General features: G+C 42.4%; 1 long non-coding RNA gene across 1 annotated transcript in view; it reads left to right on the forward strand.

The window, feature by feature from the left end:
- Nucleotides 1-1312: 1312 nt before the first annotated feature.
- The window catches only part of LOC122458690, a 36354-nt gene continuing 17844 nt past the window's right edge, over nucleotides 1313-19822 (forward strand). The window contains exon 1 of the long non-coding RNA XR_006278841.1: nucleotides 1313-1870. This is a non-coding gene — a long non-coding RNA (uncharacterized LOC122458690). The remainder of the gene's footprint in view (nucleotides 1871-19822) is intronic.

Raw genomic sequence — 19822 nt, forward strand, 5'->3', positions numbered from 1 at the left:
TCTCTGTCAAATCCTTAATCTCCAGTTTTCCGTGGGGCTTGTATAAATTAAATATTCTCAAAGCTGCAGATTTATTTTGCATTGGAATCACAATAGCATTAGTGTCTATATTTAGTTTCTTTGCCTCAATTTCAAGATAATTGTTTTCCTTTAAAAAAAATTCCCCCCTTCCTAGTTTTCTGTCTTGCCTCTAGATGCCATGTCCTGGGATTCTGAAATCTAATTTCCTATTAATCATGTTTCTTTTATGCTAATGATATCACTCTTAGTAGCCTTATCAAGCATATTCTTTTTTAGTTCCTGTACTATTAGGTTATGTACATTACAACAGTAAATAGTAGCATTCTATTTATCCTTCAATATTTTTTCACTTAAAAAAGTATGGAGTCATTCTGCTGAGAAGTTGCTAACACATAGGTACTTTTATGTTGCTTTAACTATACTTTTCATTTTCTGTTTTTCCCCCCCTGTCTGTGATATGCAGTTTATTACTTCAATCATAAAAGCTAAAAACTTACTTGTCTATACATAATGTCTTCTCCTATTTTTCCAGGATCACTCATTATATCCTTGGATTTATTCAGCTGTGTATTTGTCTTTCTCCTTATTGAGTTTGCTTTTCTCTTCCCCTTTTGGTCTCCTAATAACTCCTACATATGGCATGCTGTTTGTAACTCCTCTGTATCTTGCTTTGTTGCTATACAACCTACATATGCTGCACAGTGCTTTCCTCCACAGTTGCTACACTTTAATTCGGTTCCTTCCACACAATTGCCATAGGAGTGCTCCCCTGGACACCTACTGAATCTAGTTTTCCCTTCACATATATATTTGCCACATGTCCAAGACAAGATACTTGCTTTGGTATCTGTAGCAACTCACTGGGGATTGTATGTATGGTTTTGTTTAAAAAAAAAATCTGGCATCCTATTGTTACCCTATTTGGAAGGGTTTCTCCTTTAACTGCAACAAGCACAACTGTTGATGGTGTTGTTTCCCTTCTTCTTGCTAATTAGCTGCTTAGCATATAGTACTTTATCATCCCCTACTCTTTGCTTTACCTCATCTTCAGTCATTTCAACTGGCACCCCCGACACAACTCGTCTTGTTTCTGTTAGATACTTAGGCATTTGGCTCACTCCAATTTTCCTAGCATTGTAATCTTTAATAGTTTCCCCAGTTGTTCCTTGCTTTATAGTCAATTAATAGGTCTTTTCATTGTAGCTTTGTAGCTCTTTCAATGTTTCCAGCACTTTTAAATCCGCTCTACCACTTTCAGAGGGTTTATATCCCCTATCTTCACATCCTTGACTAGTGATTTCATTATTATAGCAGTATGATGTTTTATTTTCACTCTTTCATGTCTTCTTGCCTGCTGTTTCTTCTTCTAGTTCTGGCATTTTCACCCTTTTCTTTTTGCTTACCTGTGACCAGTCTTCCCCCTCTGCTTTCTCCATAATTTTCTGGTTTCAGTATTCTTCATAATATCTTCCATCTGCCCCCAAAGTATAGCTCAGCTAGCTTAAACCCGCTTCAGCTGGAGTCCCCTGTCAGCCAGCCAGAGTCCAGCCCCATCAAACTGCTGCTGCTGGGCTTAAGAGCTGGTCTATTGACTCTTCTCACTGTTCAGGTGCTGTAGCCAATCCAGCAGCCACTATAGGCCAGCTGCACTCTTTAGGTTGCCCTGAGACTGGTTCTGCTACAGAACCTGATTCTTGACAGTACACCAACAGCTCCATGAAGGTGCCTCCTTAGGGCCAGGTTTCTCTGGCTACTTCCAAAGGAACTCTCTCAATAGGTCTGGGGTATGGATGTTCTCTACTGGTTTCAAAAACTGCTCATCCAGACTGTAGCTTTCCCAGACCACCAAGTATTGGAGCCTTCTATTAACTCACTGGGAGTGAGTACTACCAAGTACTACTACTGTCTGTGGATTGTTATGGGTAGTGGTGGTGAATTGGAGTGGTTTGTCTGTGGGTTTTCAATATAGGTTTTTAAAGATGGGATGAAGCTTCAAGGAGTTGGGCAGCTGTAACCTTAAAGCCATTAGGTTTACCCATTCTATAGTCTTGATGGGCCCAGGTATTGGTAGTCTAGTTTTGTGGATGGGTTGTTTGAGTTAAGGTTCCAGGCAGAGAGCCACACTTTGTCCCCATGGCCAAATTTGGGGGCAGCCTGGTGATCTTGGTCCACATGGTGTTTATAGGCTTCTCTGGCAGACTGAAGGTGTTCCCTAAACTCTCAGTTCACTCAGAGTAGGTGGGAGGCAAATCCGCAGCTGCCGTTACTGGGATCTCACTGTGTGGAAGCAGGAGTGAAAGCCATTATTTGCAAAGAATTGACTATGTTGGGTCGAGGCATAGATTGCAGTTATAGGCAAATTCAGTGTAGCATAGGTTTCAGAGTAGCAGCCGTGTTAGTCTGTATTCGCAAAAAGAAAAGGAGTACTTGTGGCACCTTAGAGACTAACAAATTTATTAGAGCATAAGCTTTCGTGAGCTACAGCTCACTTCATCGGATGCATTTGGTGGAAAAAACAGAGGGGAGATTGATATACACACACAGAGAACATGAAACAATGGGTTTATCATACACACTGTAAGGAGAGTGATCACTTAAGATAAGCCATCACCAGCAGCAGGGGGGGAAAGGAGGAAAACCTTTCATGGTGACAAGCAAGGTAGGCTATTTCAACACTTCAATCTCTCTGGTCACACGATTACAGACCTAAGAGTGGCTATCCTTCAACAAAAAAGCTTCAAAAACAGACTCCAATGAGAGACTGCTGAATTGGAATTAATTTGCAAACTGGATACAATTAACTTAGGCTTGAATAGAGACTGGGAATGGACGAGTCATTACACAAAGTAAAACTATTTCCCCATGTTATTTCTCCCCCCCATCCCCCCCCCACTGTTCCTCAGATATTCTTGTTAACTGCTGGAAATAGCCTACCTTGCTTGTCACCATGAAAGGTTTTCCTCCTCCCCCCCTCCCGCTGCTGGTGATGGCTTATCTTAAGTGATCACTCTCCTTACAGTGTGTATGATAAACCCATTGTTTCATGTTCTCTGTGTGTGTATATCAATCTCCCCTCTGTTTTTTCCACCAAATGCATCTGATGAAGTGAGCTGTAGCTCATGAAAGCTTATGCTCTAATAAATTTTAGTCTCTAAGGTGCCACAAGTACTCCTTTTCTTTCAGTGTAGCATAGTTAGTGAAACCAGTTGTTCTGTTCTTTTGTAGTTAATAAACTTGTTTTTTGCTTTATCTAAACCAGTGTGCCTTTGAGTGAAGTGTCTGGGGAAAAAGCTCTGTGAGAAAAGGTTGTTGCATATTCCTGTCCACATCGAGGGAGGGGCGAACTGAGTAATAAATTCATATTGGTTGGGATTTTTACCAGGGTAGGATGGTACGGCTTTTGGGTCTTAGACTGCGGAGCTGGGGGTTATTTTGCCTGTAACTTCTCTATTGTTCATGCAGTGGCTAACCAGAGTCTGCATGCAACTGCAGTTGGGTATGTCCCTGCCTGTGTGAATACTGGTGGGAGTGTAGGACTGGGAGTGGTCTGCAGCTTGTCACAGCAACACAGTGTGAGAGGAAACTGAGGCTGGTGAGTCTGAGGACTCAGTGGTACCCCTGTTCCAGGTGGCACCCTGGGGGGAACCTGTCACAGTAACCAATCAGGCAGCCTATTTCATGCCATCTGTACTCATTAGGTTGCCCAAAGATGGCTCTATTGCTTTATAGTCAATTAATAGGTGCTCTGCTGCAGACCCTGATTCCTGATGCTAAAAACCCACAGAACTGAGTCTCAGAGCCTGGGTCAATTGATTTGAGCACACAGGGCCTGGGCTGTGAACCTAAAAGTAGCAGAGGTTTCAGAGCCTGGGTTCAAGTCCAAGCCTGAACTTCTACACTGCAGTGTAGCCCTGTAAACCCCAGTGAGCTGACAAGAAAGTCTTAGTAGGTGAATGTACCTTGCTAGTCCCAAACCAGAGGCAAGACAAGTCAGGGGACAAGAGGGATCCTGAGACCATGGCTCTAGAGCAGTGGTGGGCAACCTGCGGTCTGCGGTCTGCAGATTGCCCACCACTGCTCTAGAGGGACAATTCATACAGGTAAATATAAACCCAGAGCCAAGTATATTGGAAGAAAGATTTGTAGTATTTGATTGGTGCAATGACCTATAGGCTGAGGCAGAACTGTGGGGAAAACCTCTATCCTCAAAGTGTACTTTCTGTGGATGGAAGGCAGGAGACCCTCACTGGTGGTCCATGGAAGGCCAGCCCCAAAGGGAACAGGAACCCCTGGTACAATCCCAACTCTGTAAAGAGGATAAAGTGCATGAACAGCAAAGAAGTTCTCTTCCAGAGGCAAGAAAAGCCCTAAGGTGAAATAAGTGGGGGGGAGGGGAGATGTGCGACAGGGCAATATGAGTCACTGGGTTTGCAGTAGCACTGGGATGAATGCAAGCTTAACTGAAGACAATTATACACTTTCTGTTGGGGGATTGTGGGCACCTGAGTGGTAATCAATGGGCTAACAAGGTAGCTAGGAAGATATAAGTGGGAGGAACAGGAAGCAAGGGGGAGCTTAGCTGGGAGCCAGAGCTGAGGAGTGAGATCTGCAGTGAAGCCTACCCTTGCTGTAAATCTGCATTACCCTGTGATACTTTGATAAAGAAAGAATAAATATACCCGTGGTGAAAAAGTTAACAGCCCACGCTGTGTTTTTGACTGTGAAACCTCACAGACTGGTCAGGCAGTGGAATATACTGGGAGGGTAGCAGCAGAAGTGTACTGTGACATACCCTCACTAGCACCAAATTTTGCTTTCATTTTCTTCAGCGTCAGAAATACTTTCAGCCACTTGAGGTAAATACTGCATTTACCTTCCTAACGCACATCCTATAGGTCAGCCTCTTCTTTTTTATCTCATTGTGTGTTTTTGCTGCTTGTCTGTCTCAGGAAACATACTTGATAGCCCTGCTATATGCAAGAGGAAAGGAAGGGCCAAGTCTGTTCACAGAAAAGATAAATAGGTGGAATTTGTGTGTTCACTCTCATCAAGATTACTTGAGATGTTTAATTCATTCATCCCAGGGCTGCTCAAATTTTTAATCTGAGTGATACTTGCAATGTACTGAAAAAGGCTTGCTTAAATGATGGATTTCATGTGGTTCATTCACCTGCTTGATTTACTGCCTTCACATTTGGTTTCTAGGAGCAACACATTAGCCTTATTATTCTAAAACCAAATGATACATAACTATGAAATGAAAAATAAATGTTGGCTTCAGTGAATCTTTGAATAGAGTGGACCAAAATCTTCTTACTACAAGACTAAAATTAATTTTTATCTGGAGGGTATGCATTACACTGAAGGAAAATGACCAGAAATTGTTCCCTTCTTTTAGCCTTCAAGGTTCAGTAATAACCACTAGGCAATTTTTCCATAATATTATATACTTGAATTAATTCTATCTTTTCTAGACACCTTTATTTAGCATCTTCCAGGTCCCCAAAGCACTTTACAAATTCTCTAGCTCTCTTTTTCCCTCCTACTCTCTCAGAGCTTGATTGGAATCTCACCTTTCCAAAAGTTTGGAAGTGTTCAAATTAAGGTTCCTGTTCAACACAATATTGAGAAGGGACCACATTGCACATTTCCAATCCTGCATTCAGATACCACAGTGATGGTCACAGATTCAGAACCTATGTACAATAGACAAAAAAACAGAATAAAAGCCTAACTTTGGCACCTTCCCTGGGAACTGCACTTGGCTGCACTGGGAAGGCTTGTGTGTTCCAATCACGCTGAAAGCTATGTTGATGGGTTTTTAACTCCTGGTAGGGTCGCACAAACCTGACAGATCAAAAATTAGGGAGCAGATGAAAAGCAGTCCACTGGACATCCAGGATGGTGTTGAGCGATACGCCAACTATTCATCCTTGCAAAAAACCATTCATTCATTCACAATACTCCAGACAACAACTGCAGGAATTGAGACTATGGTGATCTGTCCCCAGCTGAGTTAATTACATATCCCTGCCTTATTCTCTGTTGAATATGTTCACTGCATGAGACAGGAGCCAGATAGCAAAAACAGTAGGTGATCATCTAATTAAAATCTGAATGGTAATGCATATGTACAGCATGGAAAGTAAAGGTTGTACAATCATGAAAGATGTAACACCAAAATAACCCCTCTCCCCAAATCTGGGGAATTCCCAAATCAACTTAATTAAAAAAACATTTAAGGTTGCCAAATGACATTGGCATTAATTCCAATCTAGAATAAAGGGTTTTATCAGTAATCTCCATATAAATATTATAAATAAATATATCACAATACACAACTATTCTAAATATAAACATTTATATTTACACATTAATGAGCTTGATTAGCCTTAGTAACAAATACATAATTTTAACACATCAGTATTATACACTTTTCCTATTAAATTACATATACAATGCTATTCTCAAAATGTAGAAGTACTTTACAAACATTTCTATTGTTGGTTGATAATTATGTAACAATATATCCCATTTAACAATCAGATTTTTAAAAAATTTGGATATCAAAATCAAGATAAATTATACATATTTTTTAAAAACTCTTGGGTCGGAATGCAGGTGGTTTTGCTGCATTAAAATGTGTATTTCTTTACACTTGTTAAGAAATACATGTTTATATATACTATTCATTTCTTTGGTTTTAAGTGCTTGGGGTTTTATAAATATTGTCATAGGTAAGTACCATGTAACTTAGAAATCTGAATTTTGTTTATTTTTAAGCAAAGTTTTTTGCTTTTGGATAAGATACCATCTGGAATTTTTAATACAAGTTTACAAAAAGCAAGCAAGGGTATAGTACAAAATTCTTCAGATGTGACTTGATTTTTAAGTTTCCATGAAATCTAAAGAACAAGCCAAATTTTAAGAAAAAATGCTCACTGGCTTTGAAACACACAGGGTGCAGTTGACAATATAACACCTTTTATGGATTTTTATGGCCAGGAAAGACAGTGATGTAATCCAAATTGACCTCCTGTTATTGCAGGACATAGATTTCACCCAGTGATTCCTGCATCTAGCCCAGCAACCTGTGTCTGAGAGAAATGCTGGATTAAATATAAAATAGCAACAGATGCGTGACATTGCTTGTGATAAAGTCACAAATATTTTAAAAAAATCTTTTCATAAAATCTGAGCTGTTAAGGGTAAGCTAGCAGCTTTGCATTATTGATACTTTGTTTAAATAAAAAGAAAAGGAGTACTTGTGCCACCTTAGAGACTAACACATTTATTAGAGCATAAGCTTTCGTGAGCTACAACTCACTTCATCGGATGCATTTGGTGGAATGACTCATCCATATATATATATATATATATATATATATATATATATATATATATATATATAGGATAGAACCGCATTCGCTCCAACCCCTCAGACAGAGACAAACACCTACAAGATCTCTATCATGCATGCTTACAACTACAATACCCACCTGCTGAAGTGAAGAAACAGATTGACAGAGCCAGAAGAGTATCCAGAAGTCACCTACTACAGGACAGGCCCAACAAAGAAAATAACAGAACGCCACTAGCCATCACCTTCAGCCCCCAACTAAAACCTCTCCAACGCATCATCAAGGATCTACAACCTATCCTGAAGGACGACCCATCACTCTCACAGATCTTGGGAGACAGACCAGTCCTTGCTTACAGACAGCCCCCCAATCTGAAGCAAATACTCACCAGCAACCACACACCACACAACAGAACCACTAACCAAGGAACCTATCCTTGCAACAAAGCCCGTTGCCAACTCTGTCCACATATCTATTCAGGGGTAACCATCATAGGGCCTAATCACATCAGTCACTATGAGGCTCGTTCACCTGCGCATCTACTAATGTGATATATGCCATCATGTGCCAGCAATGCCCCTCTGCCATGTACATTGGCCAAACTGGACAGTCTCTACATAAAAGAATGAATGGACACAAATCAGACGTCAAGAATTATAACATTCAAAAACCAGTTGGAGAACACTTCAATCTCTCTGGTCACTCGATTACAGACCTAAGAGTGGCTATCCTTCAACAAAAAAGCTTCAAAAACAGACTCCAATGAGAGACTGCTGAATTGGAATTAATTTGCAAACTGGATACAATTAACTTAGGCTTGAATAGAGACTGGGAATGGATGAGTCATTACACAAAGTAAAACTATTTCCCCATGGTATTTCTCCCTCCCCACCCCACCCCCCACTGTTCCTCTGATATTCTTGTTAACTGCTGGAATTAGCCTACCTTGCTTGTCACCATGAAAGGTTTTCCTCCTTTCCCCCCCTGCTGCTGGTGATGGCTTATCTTAAGTGATCACTCTCCTTACAGTGTGTATGATAAACCCATTGTTTCATGTTCTCTGTGTGTGTATATAAATCTCTTCTCTGTTTTTTCCACCAAATGCATCCGATGAAGTGAGCTGTAGCTCACGAAAGCTTATGCTCTAATAAATTTGTTAGTCTCTAAGGTGCCACAAGTACTCCTTTTCTTTTTGCGAATACAGACTAACACGGCTGCTACTCTAAAACCTTTGTTTAAATAGCATTCCATGATTAACTGAATAACTAGACTCAGGAGCTTGTCGGCCATTGCAAGCACCCAGCCCTCATGTATTTCAAAACTGCACAATTTACAGAGAGAACTGGACCAGCTCCCGATTAACTGTTTAATACAAGATGGATTGTGACTCTGTGTTAAAATGTCTGTCTGAGAATAAATGAGAATGTACCATTTAAATTATTGTCACACTGCTGATCCCTTGAAGTAGGGTATTGCAAACACTGTCATTTGTTTATGGGAGTCTGCATCTCTGTGTTGCTTGCTGTCCATGCTGAGACAGTACTCTTCAGCATGGAGGTGCTTAACGTAGGCATATACACTAACAGCAGATGACCAACCTCTGTTTTTCATCACTTCAGCCAGAATAAACTGGTACAAAGTTATACAATCACTTGTGCATTAGATTCACCCTCGAGGTTCTGTCACTCAGAGGCCAACCTTTGTTATGCTCAAACAGCCGCTCAAAGTTTGGCTGAACAAATTAATTACACGTTAAATAATGTAGTAAAGGCTTTATGTACTATCATGTAACATATTATCTGCAAGCTTAGATAAGCTTAGAAGTGGTATTTAAGTTAAACCTGATCATAAAGAATGTTATCACACTACTCCTGAACCCATGCACAAACAATTTAAACCTGAGCAGCTACTTGAAGAATAGCAGCCTGATTTTCTCTACCCCAAAGGCCCAAATGAGCTGTCATTGCATCGGGTGGAACCATATATTCTGCTTCTCAACAGCCTGGCACAACAGTGGAAACAAAACACTGACTTCAGTGGGGCCAGGATTTCACCTTTTGGGATTATCTATGTTTAGAAAATGTTTAGTGTTAGGAAAAGGTTTTGCACACAGTAGATCCTCAGAGTTACAAACACTAGAGTTACAAACTGACTAGTCAAGCACACCCCTCATTTGGAACTGGAAGTACACAATCAGGCAACAGCAGATACGCACCCACAAAAGTAAATACAGTACAGTACTGTGTTAAACATAAACTACGGGGGGGAAAAGGGAAAGTTTAAAAAAAAAGATTTGGCAAGGCAAGGAAACTGTTTCTGTGCTTGTTTTATTTAAGTTAAAACAGTTAAAAGCAGCATTTTTTTCAGCACAGTAAAGTTTCAAAGCTGTATTAAGTCAATGTTCAGTTGTAAACTTCTGAAAGAACAACCATAACATTTTGTTCAGCTATGAGCATTTCACAGTTACAAACACCTTGGGAATGGAGGTTGTTTGTAACTCTGAGGTTCTACTGTAAAACTTTTCAAGCCACAGTGTTGCATGCTATTTTGCTGTTAATGTGGACAATGGTAGTTGTATTTGAAAATGCTTTAGGACTAACCATGGTCAGTTAGATTAATAGATTCCAAAGCCAGAAGGGAACATTTCCAATCGTTAATTACTTTCACTGTTAAAAATGTATGCCTTATTTCCAGTCTGAATTTGCCTAGCTTCAACTTCCAGCAGTTGGATCATGTTATGCTTTTCTCTGTATCATTCTCCTTGTCCACACAAAGTAGTTTTTAATATCACATGAGAGCTTACGCTAACTAACATGATACATACCCCTATTGGGCTGTCATGGATGGATATAAACTGTTCAGGAAGGACAGGCAGGGCAGAAAAGGTGGGGGAGTTGTATTGTATGGAAGGGAGCAGTTTGACTGCTCAGAGCTCAAGTATGAAACTGCAGAAAAACCTGAGCGTCTCTGGATTAAGTGTGGATTGGAAGTGTGAGCAAAAAGGGTGATGTCGTGGTGGGAGTCTGCTATAGACCACTGGACCAGGGGGAATGAGGTGGACGAGGATTTCTTCCGGCAACTCACAGAAGTTACTAGATAGCAGGCCCTGGTTCTCATGGGAGATTTGAATCACCCTGATATCTGCTGGGAGAGCAATACAGTGGTGCACAGAAAATCCAGGAAGTTTTTGGAAAGTGTAGGGGACAATTTCCTGGTGCAAGTGCTGGAGGAACCAACTAGGGGCAGAGCTCTTCTTGACCTGCTGCTCACAAACCGGGAAGAATTAGTAGGGGAAGCAAAAGTGGATGGGAACCTCGGAGGCAGTGACCATGAGATGGTCGAGTTCAGGATCCTGAAACGGGAGAAAGGAGAGTAGCAGAATACAGACCCTGGACTTCAGAAAAGCAGCTTTGATTCCCTCAGGGAACTGATGGGCAGGATCCCCTGGGAGAATAACATGAGGGGGAAAGGAGTCTAGGAGAGTTGGCTGTATTTTAAAGAATCCATATTGAGGTTACAGGGACAAACCATCCCAATGTGTAGAAAGAATAGCAAATAGGGCAGGCGACCAGCTTGGCTTAACAGTGAAATCCTTGCTGATCTTAAACACAAAAAAGAAGCTTACAAGAAGTGGAAGATTGGACAAATGACCAGGGAAGAGTATAAAAATATTGCTCGGGCATGCAGGAGTGAAATCAGGAAGGCCAAATCACACCTGGAGTTGCAGCTAGCAAGAGATGTTAAGAGTAACAAGAAGGGTTTCTTCAGGTATATTAGCAACAAGAAGAAAGTCAAGGAAAGTGTGGGCCCCTTACTGAATGAGGGAGGCAACATAGTGACAGAGGATGTGGAAAAATCTAATGTACTCAATGCTTTTTTTGCCTCTGTCTTCACGAACAAGGTCAGCTCCCAGGGGCAGCACAGTATGGGGAGGAGGTGACCAGCCCTCTGTGGAGAAAGAAGTGGTTCAGGACTATTTAGAAAAGCTGGACGAGCACAAGTCCATGGGGCCGGATGCGCTGCATCCGAGAGTGCTAAAGGAGTTGGCAGATGTGATTGCAGAGCCATTGGCCATTATCTTTGAAAACTCATGGCGATCGGGGGGAAGTCCAGGACAACTGAAAAAAGGTGAATGTAGTGCCCATCTTTCAAAAGGGAAGAAGGAGGATCCTGGGAACTACAGGCTAGTCAGCCTCAACTCAGTCCCTGGAAAAATCATGGAGCAGGTCCTCAAGAAATCAATTCTGAAGCACTTAGAGGAGAGGAAAGTGATCAGGAACAGTCAGCATGGATTCACCAAGGGCAAGTCATGCCTGACTAATCTAATTGCCTTCTATGATGAGATAACTGGCTCTGTGGATGAGGGGAAAGCAGTGGACATGTTGTTCCTTGACTTTAGCAAAGCTTTTGACACGGTCTCCCACAGTATTCTTGCCAGCAAGTTAAAGAAGTATGGGCTGGATGAATGAACTATAAGGTAGATAGAAGGTTGGCTAGATTGTCGGGCTCAACGGGTAGTGATCAATGGCTCCATGTCTAGTTGGCAGCCGGTGTCAAGTGGAGTGCCCCAAGGGTCGGTCCTCTGGCCAGTTTTGTTCAGTATCTTCATAAATGATCTGAAAGATGGTGTGGATTACGCCCTCAGCAAGTTTGCAGATGACACTAAACTGGGAGGAGAGGTAGATACGCTGGAGGTTAGAGATAGGATACAGAGGGCCATAGACAAATTAGAGGATTGGGCCAAAAGAAATCTGATGAGGTTCAACAAGGACAAGTGCAGAGTCCTGCACTTAGGACGGAAGAATCCCATGCACTGCTACAGACTAGGGACCGAATGGCTCGGCAGCAGTTCTGCAGAAAAGGATCTAGGGGTGACAGTGGACGAGAAGCTGGATATGAGTCAACAGTGTGCCCTTGTTGCCAAGAAAGCCAATGGTATTTTGGGCTGTATAAGTAGGGGCATTGCCAGCAGATCGAGGGACGTGATCATTCCCCTCTATTCGACATTGGTGAGGTCTCATCTGGAGTACTGTGTCCAGTTTTGTGCCCCACACTATGAGAAGGATGTGGAAAAATTGGAAAGAGTCCAGCGGAGGGCAACAAAAATGATTAGGGGACTGGAACACATGACTTCTGAGGAGAGGCTGAGGGAACTGGGATTGTTTAGTCTGCGGAAAAGAAGAATGAGGGGGGATTTTAGATCCTAGCGGATCTTAAACATAAAAAAGAAGCTTACAAGAAGTGGAAGGTTGGACATATGACCAGGGAAGAGTATAAAAATATTGCTCGGGCATGTAGGAAAGATATCAGGAGGGCCAAATCGCACCTGGAGCTGCAGCTAGCAAGAGATGTCAAGAGTAACAAGAAGGGTTTCTTCAGGTATGTTGGCAACAAGAAGAAAGCCAAGGAAAGGGTGGGCCCCTTACTGAATGAGGGAGGCAAGCTAGTGACAGAGGATGTGGAAAAAGCTAATGTACTCAATGCTTTTTTTGCCTCTGTTTTCACTAACAAGGTCAGCTCCCAGACTGCTGTGCTGGGCATCACAAAATGGGGAAGAGATGGCCAGCCCTCTGTAGAGATAGAGGTGGTTAGGGACTATTTAGAAAAGCTGGACGTGCACAAGTCCATGGGGCCGGACGAATTGCATCCGAGAGTGCTGAGGGAATTGGCGGCTGTGATTGCAGAGCCCTTGGCCATTATCTTTGAAAACTCGTGGCGAACGGGGGAAGTCCCGGATGACTGGAAAAAGGCTAATGTAGTGCCCATCTTTAAAAAAGGGAAGAAGGAGGATCCTGGGAACTACAGGCCGGTCAGCCTCACCTCAGTCCCTGGAAAAATCATGGAGCAGGTCCTCAAAGAATCAATCCTGAAGCACTTAGAGGAGAGGAAAGTGATCAGGAACAGTCAGCATGGATTCACCAAGGGAAGGTCATGCCTGACTAATCTAATCGCCTTTTATGATGAGATTACTGGTTCTGTGGATGAAGGGAAAGCAGTGGATGTATTGTTTCTTGACTTTAGCAAAGCTTTTGACACGGTCTCCCACAGCATTCTTGTCAGCAAGTTAAGGAAGTATGGGCTGGATGAATGAACTATAAGGTGGGTAGAAAGCTGGCTAGATTGTCGGGCTCAACGGGTAGTGATCAATGGCTCCATGTCTAGTTGGCAGCCGGTGTCAAGTGGAGTGCCCCAGGGGTCGGTCCTGGGGCCCGTTTTGTTCAATATCTTCATAAATGATCTGGAGGATGGTGTGGATTGCACTCTCAGCAAATTTGCGGATGATACTAAACTGGGAGGAGTGGTAGATACGCTGGAGGGGAGGGATAGGATACAGAAGGACCTAGACAAATTGGAAGATTGGGCCAAAAGAAATCTAATGAGGTTCAATAAGGATAAGTGCAGGGTCCTGCACTTAGGATGGAAGAATCCAATGCACCGCTACAGACTAGGGACCGAATGGCTCGGCAGCAGTTCTGCGGAAAAGGACCTAGGGGTGACAGTGGACGAGAAGCTGGATATGAGTCAGCAGTGTGCCCTTGTTGCCAAGAAGGCCAATGGCATTTTGGGATGTATAAGTAGGGGCATAGCGAGCAGATCGAGGGACGTGATCGTTCCCCTCTATTCGACACTGGTGAGGCCTCATCTGGAGTACTGTGTCCAGTTTTGGGCCCCACACTACAAGAAGGATGTGGATAAATTGGAAAGAGTACAGCGAAGGGCAACAAAAATGATTAGGGGTCTAGAGCACATGACTTATGAGGAGAGGCTGAGGGAGCTGGGATTGTTTAGTCTGCAGAAGAGAAGAATGAGGGGGGATTTGATAGCTGCTTTCAACTACCTGAAAGGGGGTTTCAAAGAGGATGGCTCTAGACTGTTCTCAATGGTAGCAGATGACAGAACGAGGAGTAATGGTCTCAAGTTGCAATGGGGGAGGTTTAGATTGGATATTAGGAAAAACTTTTTCACTAAGAGGGTGGTGAAACACTGGAATGCGTTACCTAGGGAGGTGGTAGAATCTCCTTCCTTAGAGGTTTTTAAGGTCAGGCTTGACAAAGCCCTGGCTAGGATGATTTAACTGGGACTTGGTCCTGCTTTGAGCAGGGGGTTGGACTAGATGACCTTCTGGGGTCCCTTCCAACCCTGATATTCTATGATTCTATGATTTGATAGCTGCTTTCAACTACCTGAAAGGGGATTCCAAAGATGATGGATCTAGACTGTTCTCAGTGGTAGCAGATGACAGAACAAGGAGTAATGGTCTCAAGTTATAGTGGGGGAGGTTTCGGTTGGAGATTAGGAAAAACTTTTTTACTAGGAGGGTGGTGAAACACTGGAATGCGTTACCTAGGGAGGTGGTGGAATCTCCTTCCTTAAAAGTTTTTAAGGTCAGGCTTGACAAAGCCCTGGCTGGGATGATTTAGTTGGGAATTGGTCCTGCTTTGAGCAGGGGGTTGGACAAGATGATCTCCTGAAGTCCCTTCCAACCCTGATATTCTATGATTTTATGGTTCTATGAATTGCAATGTGCTAAAGGGGCTGTGTAGGTATCTGTGTAAGCATGCTCTCATGACAAATGATTGCACATGTGTAACTGAGGGCAGAATTTAACCTGCAGAATGTGTGTTGTTGGTGATAAGTGAGAAAAACAAGAATCCAGCTTGACTTCTAGATTAGACTGAATTTTTGCAAGGCTGGAGGTTAGAAAAACATCTTTTTTACCTGTAAATTGAATTGTTTTGATATAGATTTCCATTGAGATACGAAATCCCATGATGGCATTTTTACAATCACTTTTAAAGTCTATTTCTATTCTGATATACAATCAAAGGATGTAACTGTGGGAAAATATTTCATATTTATTATCTCCTCAGAACACAACCATAATTTAAAACTCTATTTATTACATTCAAGCATGGATATAAACTGATATTCTGGAATGAAAAAATACGAAAGTAATTTCAGAGTCAACATTACTGAATAAAGGGCCAGTTTGCAGACAAAATTATATGCAACAGAAATGAAAAATGAATAGATCCCATGGAGCTAAGAAACACAATAAACTTTCAATTTGCCATTGTAAAAATTGACAATGTTTACAGACAGAAAGCTTTTCTTTTTTTTCCTCCCAAGACAAAATATAATATAAGCCAACTGGATGAGCAAAAATCACATATGTATCTGATAGGAACCTCTAGTATAATGCCTTATTCTTCCCTACAGGACTGTATAGCCTCTTCAAAGGAGAAATAAGCTCTGAAAGTTCTCATATGTTACACCAAAGTTTCACACGTGTATTAAATCATTCTTCCTTTTAAAGACGTATTTTCATTTTCAAGCATTTTCCTCCCTTTCCCATCTATAAAAGAGAATTGTATTACTCAGGCAGGCTTATAACTCTGAGAGTTTGTGGACTGATGGAAATACCTGTCTGTCTTGGATCATAGATTTTTTGAGCAATGTACATTGTTAAAACTGGCTATTAAAACGTTGTTAAAGGTAGCTATGGTCAAGCTATTGGCCTATTCCTCATAAATACCTCATAGCCAGCACACAAATTCTGAAGCATTTTATTAGGGTTTCTGACTCAAACAATGATGGGTAAATTAAGCCTTCTTAAAAGAACTGGAGTACTTGTGGCACCTTAGAGACTAACAAATTTATTAGAGCATAAGCTTTCGTGAGCTACAGCTCACTTCATCGGATGCATTTGGTGGAAAAAACAGAGGAGAGATTTATATACACACACACAGAGAACATGAAACAATGGGTTTATCATACACACTGTAAGGAGAGTGATCACTTAAGATAAGCCATCACCAACAGCAGGGGGGGGGAAGGAGGAAAACCTTTCATGGTGACAAGCAGGTAGGCTAATTCCAGCAGTTAACAAGAATATCAGAGGAACAGTGGGGGGTGGGGTGGGGGGGGAGAAATACCATGGGGAAATAGTTTTACTTTGTGTAATGACTCATCCATTCCCAGTCTCTATTCGAGCCTAAGTTAATTGTATCCAGTTTGCAAATTAATTCCAATTCAGCAGTCTCTCGTTGGAGTCTGTTTTGAAGCTTTTTTGTTGAAGTATAGCCACTCTTAGGTCTGTGATCGAGTGACCAGAGAGATTGAAGTGTTCTCCAACTGGTTTTTGAATGTTATAATTCTTGACGTCTGATTTGTGTCCATTCATTCTTTTACGTAGAGACTGTCCAGTTTGGCCAATGTACATGGCAGAGGGGCATTGCTGGCACATGATGGCATATATCACATTGGTAGATGCGCAGGTGAACGAGCCTCTGATAGTGTGGCTGATGTGATTAGGCCCTATGATGGTATCCCCTGAATAGATATGTGGACAGAGTTGGCAACGGGCTTTGTTGCAAGGATAGGTTCCTGGCTTAGTGGTTCTGTTGTGTGGTGTGTGGTTGCTGGTGAGTATTTGCTTCAGATTGGGGGGCTGTCTGTAAGCAAGGACTGGTCTGTCTCCCAAGATCTGAGAGAGCGATGGCTCGTCCTTCAGGATAGGTTGTAGATCCTTGATGATGCGTTTGAGAGGTTTTAGTTGGGGGCTGAAGGTGATGGCTAGTGGCGTTCTGTTGTTTTCTTTGTTGGGCCTGTCCTGTAGTAGGTGACTTCTGGGTACTCTTCTGGCTCTGTCAATCTGTTTCTTCACTTCAGCAGGTGCGTATTGTAGTTGTAGGAATGCATGATAGAGATCTTGTAGGTGTTTGTCTCTGTCTGAGGGGTTGGAGCAAATGCGGTTATATCGTAGCGCTTGGCTGTAGACAATGGATCGAGTGGTATGATCTGGATGAAAGCTAGAGGCATGTAGGTAGGAATAGCGGTCAGTAGGTTTCCGATATAGGGTGGTGTTTATGTGACCATCGCTTATTAGCACCGTAGTGTCCAGGAAGTGGATCTCTTGTGTGGACTGGTCCAGGCTGAGGTTGATGGTGGGATGGAAATTGTTGAAATCATGGTGGAATTCCTCAAGAGCTTCTTTTCCATGGGTCCAGATGATGAAGATGTCATCAATGTAGCGCAAGTAGAGTAGGGGCATTAGGGGACGAGAGCTGAGGAAGCGTTGTTCTAAGTCAGCCATAAAAATGTTGGCATACTGTGGGGCCATGCGGGTACCCATCGCAGTGCCGCTGATTTGAAGGTATACATTGTCACCAAATGTGAAATAGTTATGGGTCAGGACAAAGTCACAAAGTTCTGCCACCAGGTTAGCCGTGACAGTATCGGGGATACTGTTCCTGACGGCTTGTAGTCCATCTTTGTGTGGAATGTTGGTGTAGAGGGCTTCTACATCCATAGTGGCTAGGATGGTGTTTTTAGGAAGATCACCAATGGACTGTAGTTTCCTCAGGAAATCGGTGGTGTCTCGAAGATAGCTGGGAGTGCTGGTAACGAAGGGCCTGAGGAGGGAGTCTACATAGCCAGACAATCCTGCTGTCAGGGTGCCAATGCCTGAGATGATCTGGCGTCCAGGATTTCCAGGTTTATGGATCTTGGGTAGCAGATAGAATACCCCAGGTCGGGGCTCCAGGGGTGTGTCTGTGCGGATTTGTTCTTGTGCTTTTTCAGGGAGTTTCAGAACTGTTTATAATAAATTTGTATTTAGGAACACCTTACTGTTTCGTTTCAGAGAGCTTAATGTCACTTTTTCTATTTACAGTCAGAAATGTTCCTTTGACTTTATGCCAACACTTGGATGAAATCTCCTGCTAAGTACATAATTAAAATGAAATACTTAATGCTGTAGATTTATTATCTTTTATAATCTGTGCTCCTGCGGTTGCTGGATTATCCCTGCATTTCGGTGCCATAAAGTCTCTTGACGTTTTATACAACTCCATTGATGTGAGTAGTACTTAGCTATGTGATAGTTCAATTAGGCCAACATGATTACTCACAGAAGTAAGGATTTCTCATATAAGAGTAGCAGGATCTGGCTGTTACTGCTTTGATGGAAAATGAAGGTGAGCCAGGTGGTGAGAAAAATGCTATTGGAAACCACAGACTTGCCAGGTAATTAGCTTTACAAAACAGTTGTTTCCCCTTCTGTGGGCTGTCGTATACATATGAGGCCATGGATTCTAGTAGTGGTTCGTAAGTGATACTGCTGTTTTTAGAGGTAGACCTGAGCTGTGATGTTCAGATGCATATCTAAATCTCACTTGGATCTGAAGTTTCTCAAAGCTGGGGAGGCGGGGTTAGATAATGTGTTCCACTTTAACCCCATCTTTATTTGTATGAAAATATTTTATTAATGAGTTATTTATTTTTCCCTGGTGTGGTAGTTGGAGTGATTTGGTGTCTCTGGATATAATGTATGGTAAAGAGAGACAGCTTTCTTTCATTCCTGTCTGTGCAATGAGAATAGATATATATGGCTCATTAATCACTTCCTAGTTTACACCCATTTTAAAATAAAATTAAAATTGGGATGTAATGTGGCCACGAACAAAGTTCTGTTGAAAGCTTCAGCCACACAAATAAATTGAGAGAAGTCTGAAATACTAGGGAAAATCCAATAAGCCAGTGGCTCTCAACCAGGGGTCTGGGGCCACGAGCCGGTTTCTGGGGGTCCTCCAAGCAGGGCTAGCATTAGACTCGCTGGAGCCCAGGTCAGAAAGCCGAAGCCACCCCTTCAGCATGGGGCTGAAGCCCAGGGCCCTAAGCCCTGCTACCTAGGGCTGAAGCCAAAGCCTGAGCAACTTAGCTACCCACTAACACCAGCCCTGGCTTTTATATGCAGAAAACCAGTTGTGGCACAGGTGGGTCATGGAGTTTTTATATCTTGTGGGGGGCTCAGAAAGAAAAAGGTTTAGAACTCCTGCAATAAGCAATAACTGTGTTATCGATTTACAGTGGATAGAAATAATATCTTTATTATATAGAGAGAATACTTGTGTAACTTGTGCCGCCTGTTATTAATTGTCTTCCTTAGGGAGCAGACCCCGATCGTGTATTATTGACTGTACCATTGAAAGAAGCAGAAGAGATACAGGGAGCCACTGGTATTCTTTGTCCTTTTGTAATAGCTCTAGGTCTGACAATTTACAGAAATTAAAGCACTGGTATGTAACTTTCTAAGTACAGCTGAATTGGAACAATAAGTTGAAATTTCAATATTTCCCTCTAACGAACATTCTAAAATTTTTTTTGAACTATCAAAGCAATGTTATTAAAGAGCTTCATTTCATTAAGGTTGAAGCACCCTATCCAACCCCCCCCTGCTCCCTGTCTCCTGACCGCCTCCCCCCTGAACCTCTGCCTCATCCAATGGCCCGTCCCTGACTACCCCCGGGACCTCCTGCCCTTATCCAACACCACCCCCGCCATGCCCTTACCATGCCGCTCAGAGTGGCAGGACAGACTTATTGGAAAGCCTGGGAGGTGGGCGGGCGCAAGCTGCGCTGCCCATGCAGCGAGCTGAA

Source organism: Dermochelys coriacea, chromosome 2, assembly GCF_009764565.3.
Source record: "Dermochelys coriacea isolate rDerCor1 chromosome 2, rDerCor1.pri.v4, whole genome shotgun sequence".
Lineage (NCBI taxonomy): Eukaryota > Metazoa > Chordata > Testudines > Dermochelyidae > Dermochelys > Dermochelys coriacea.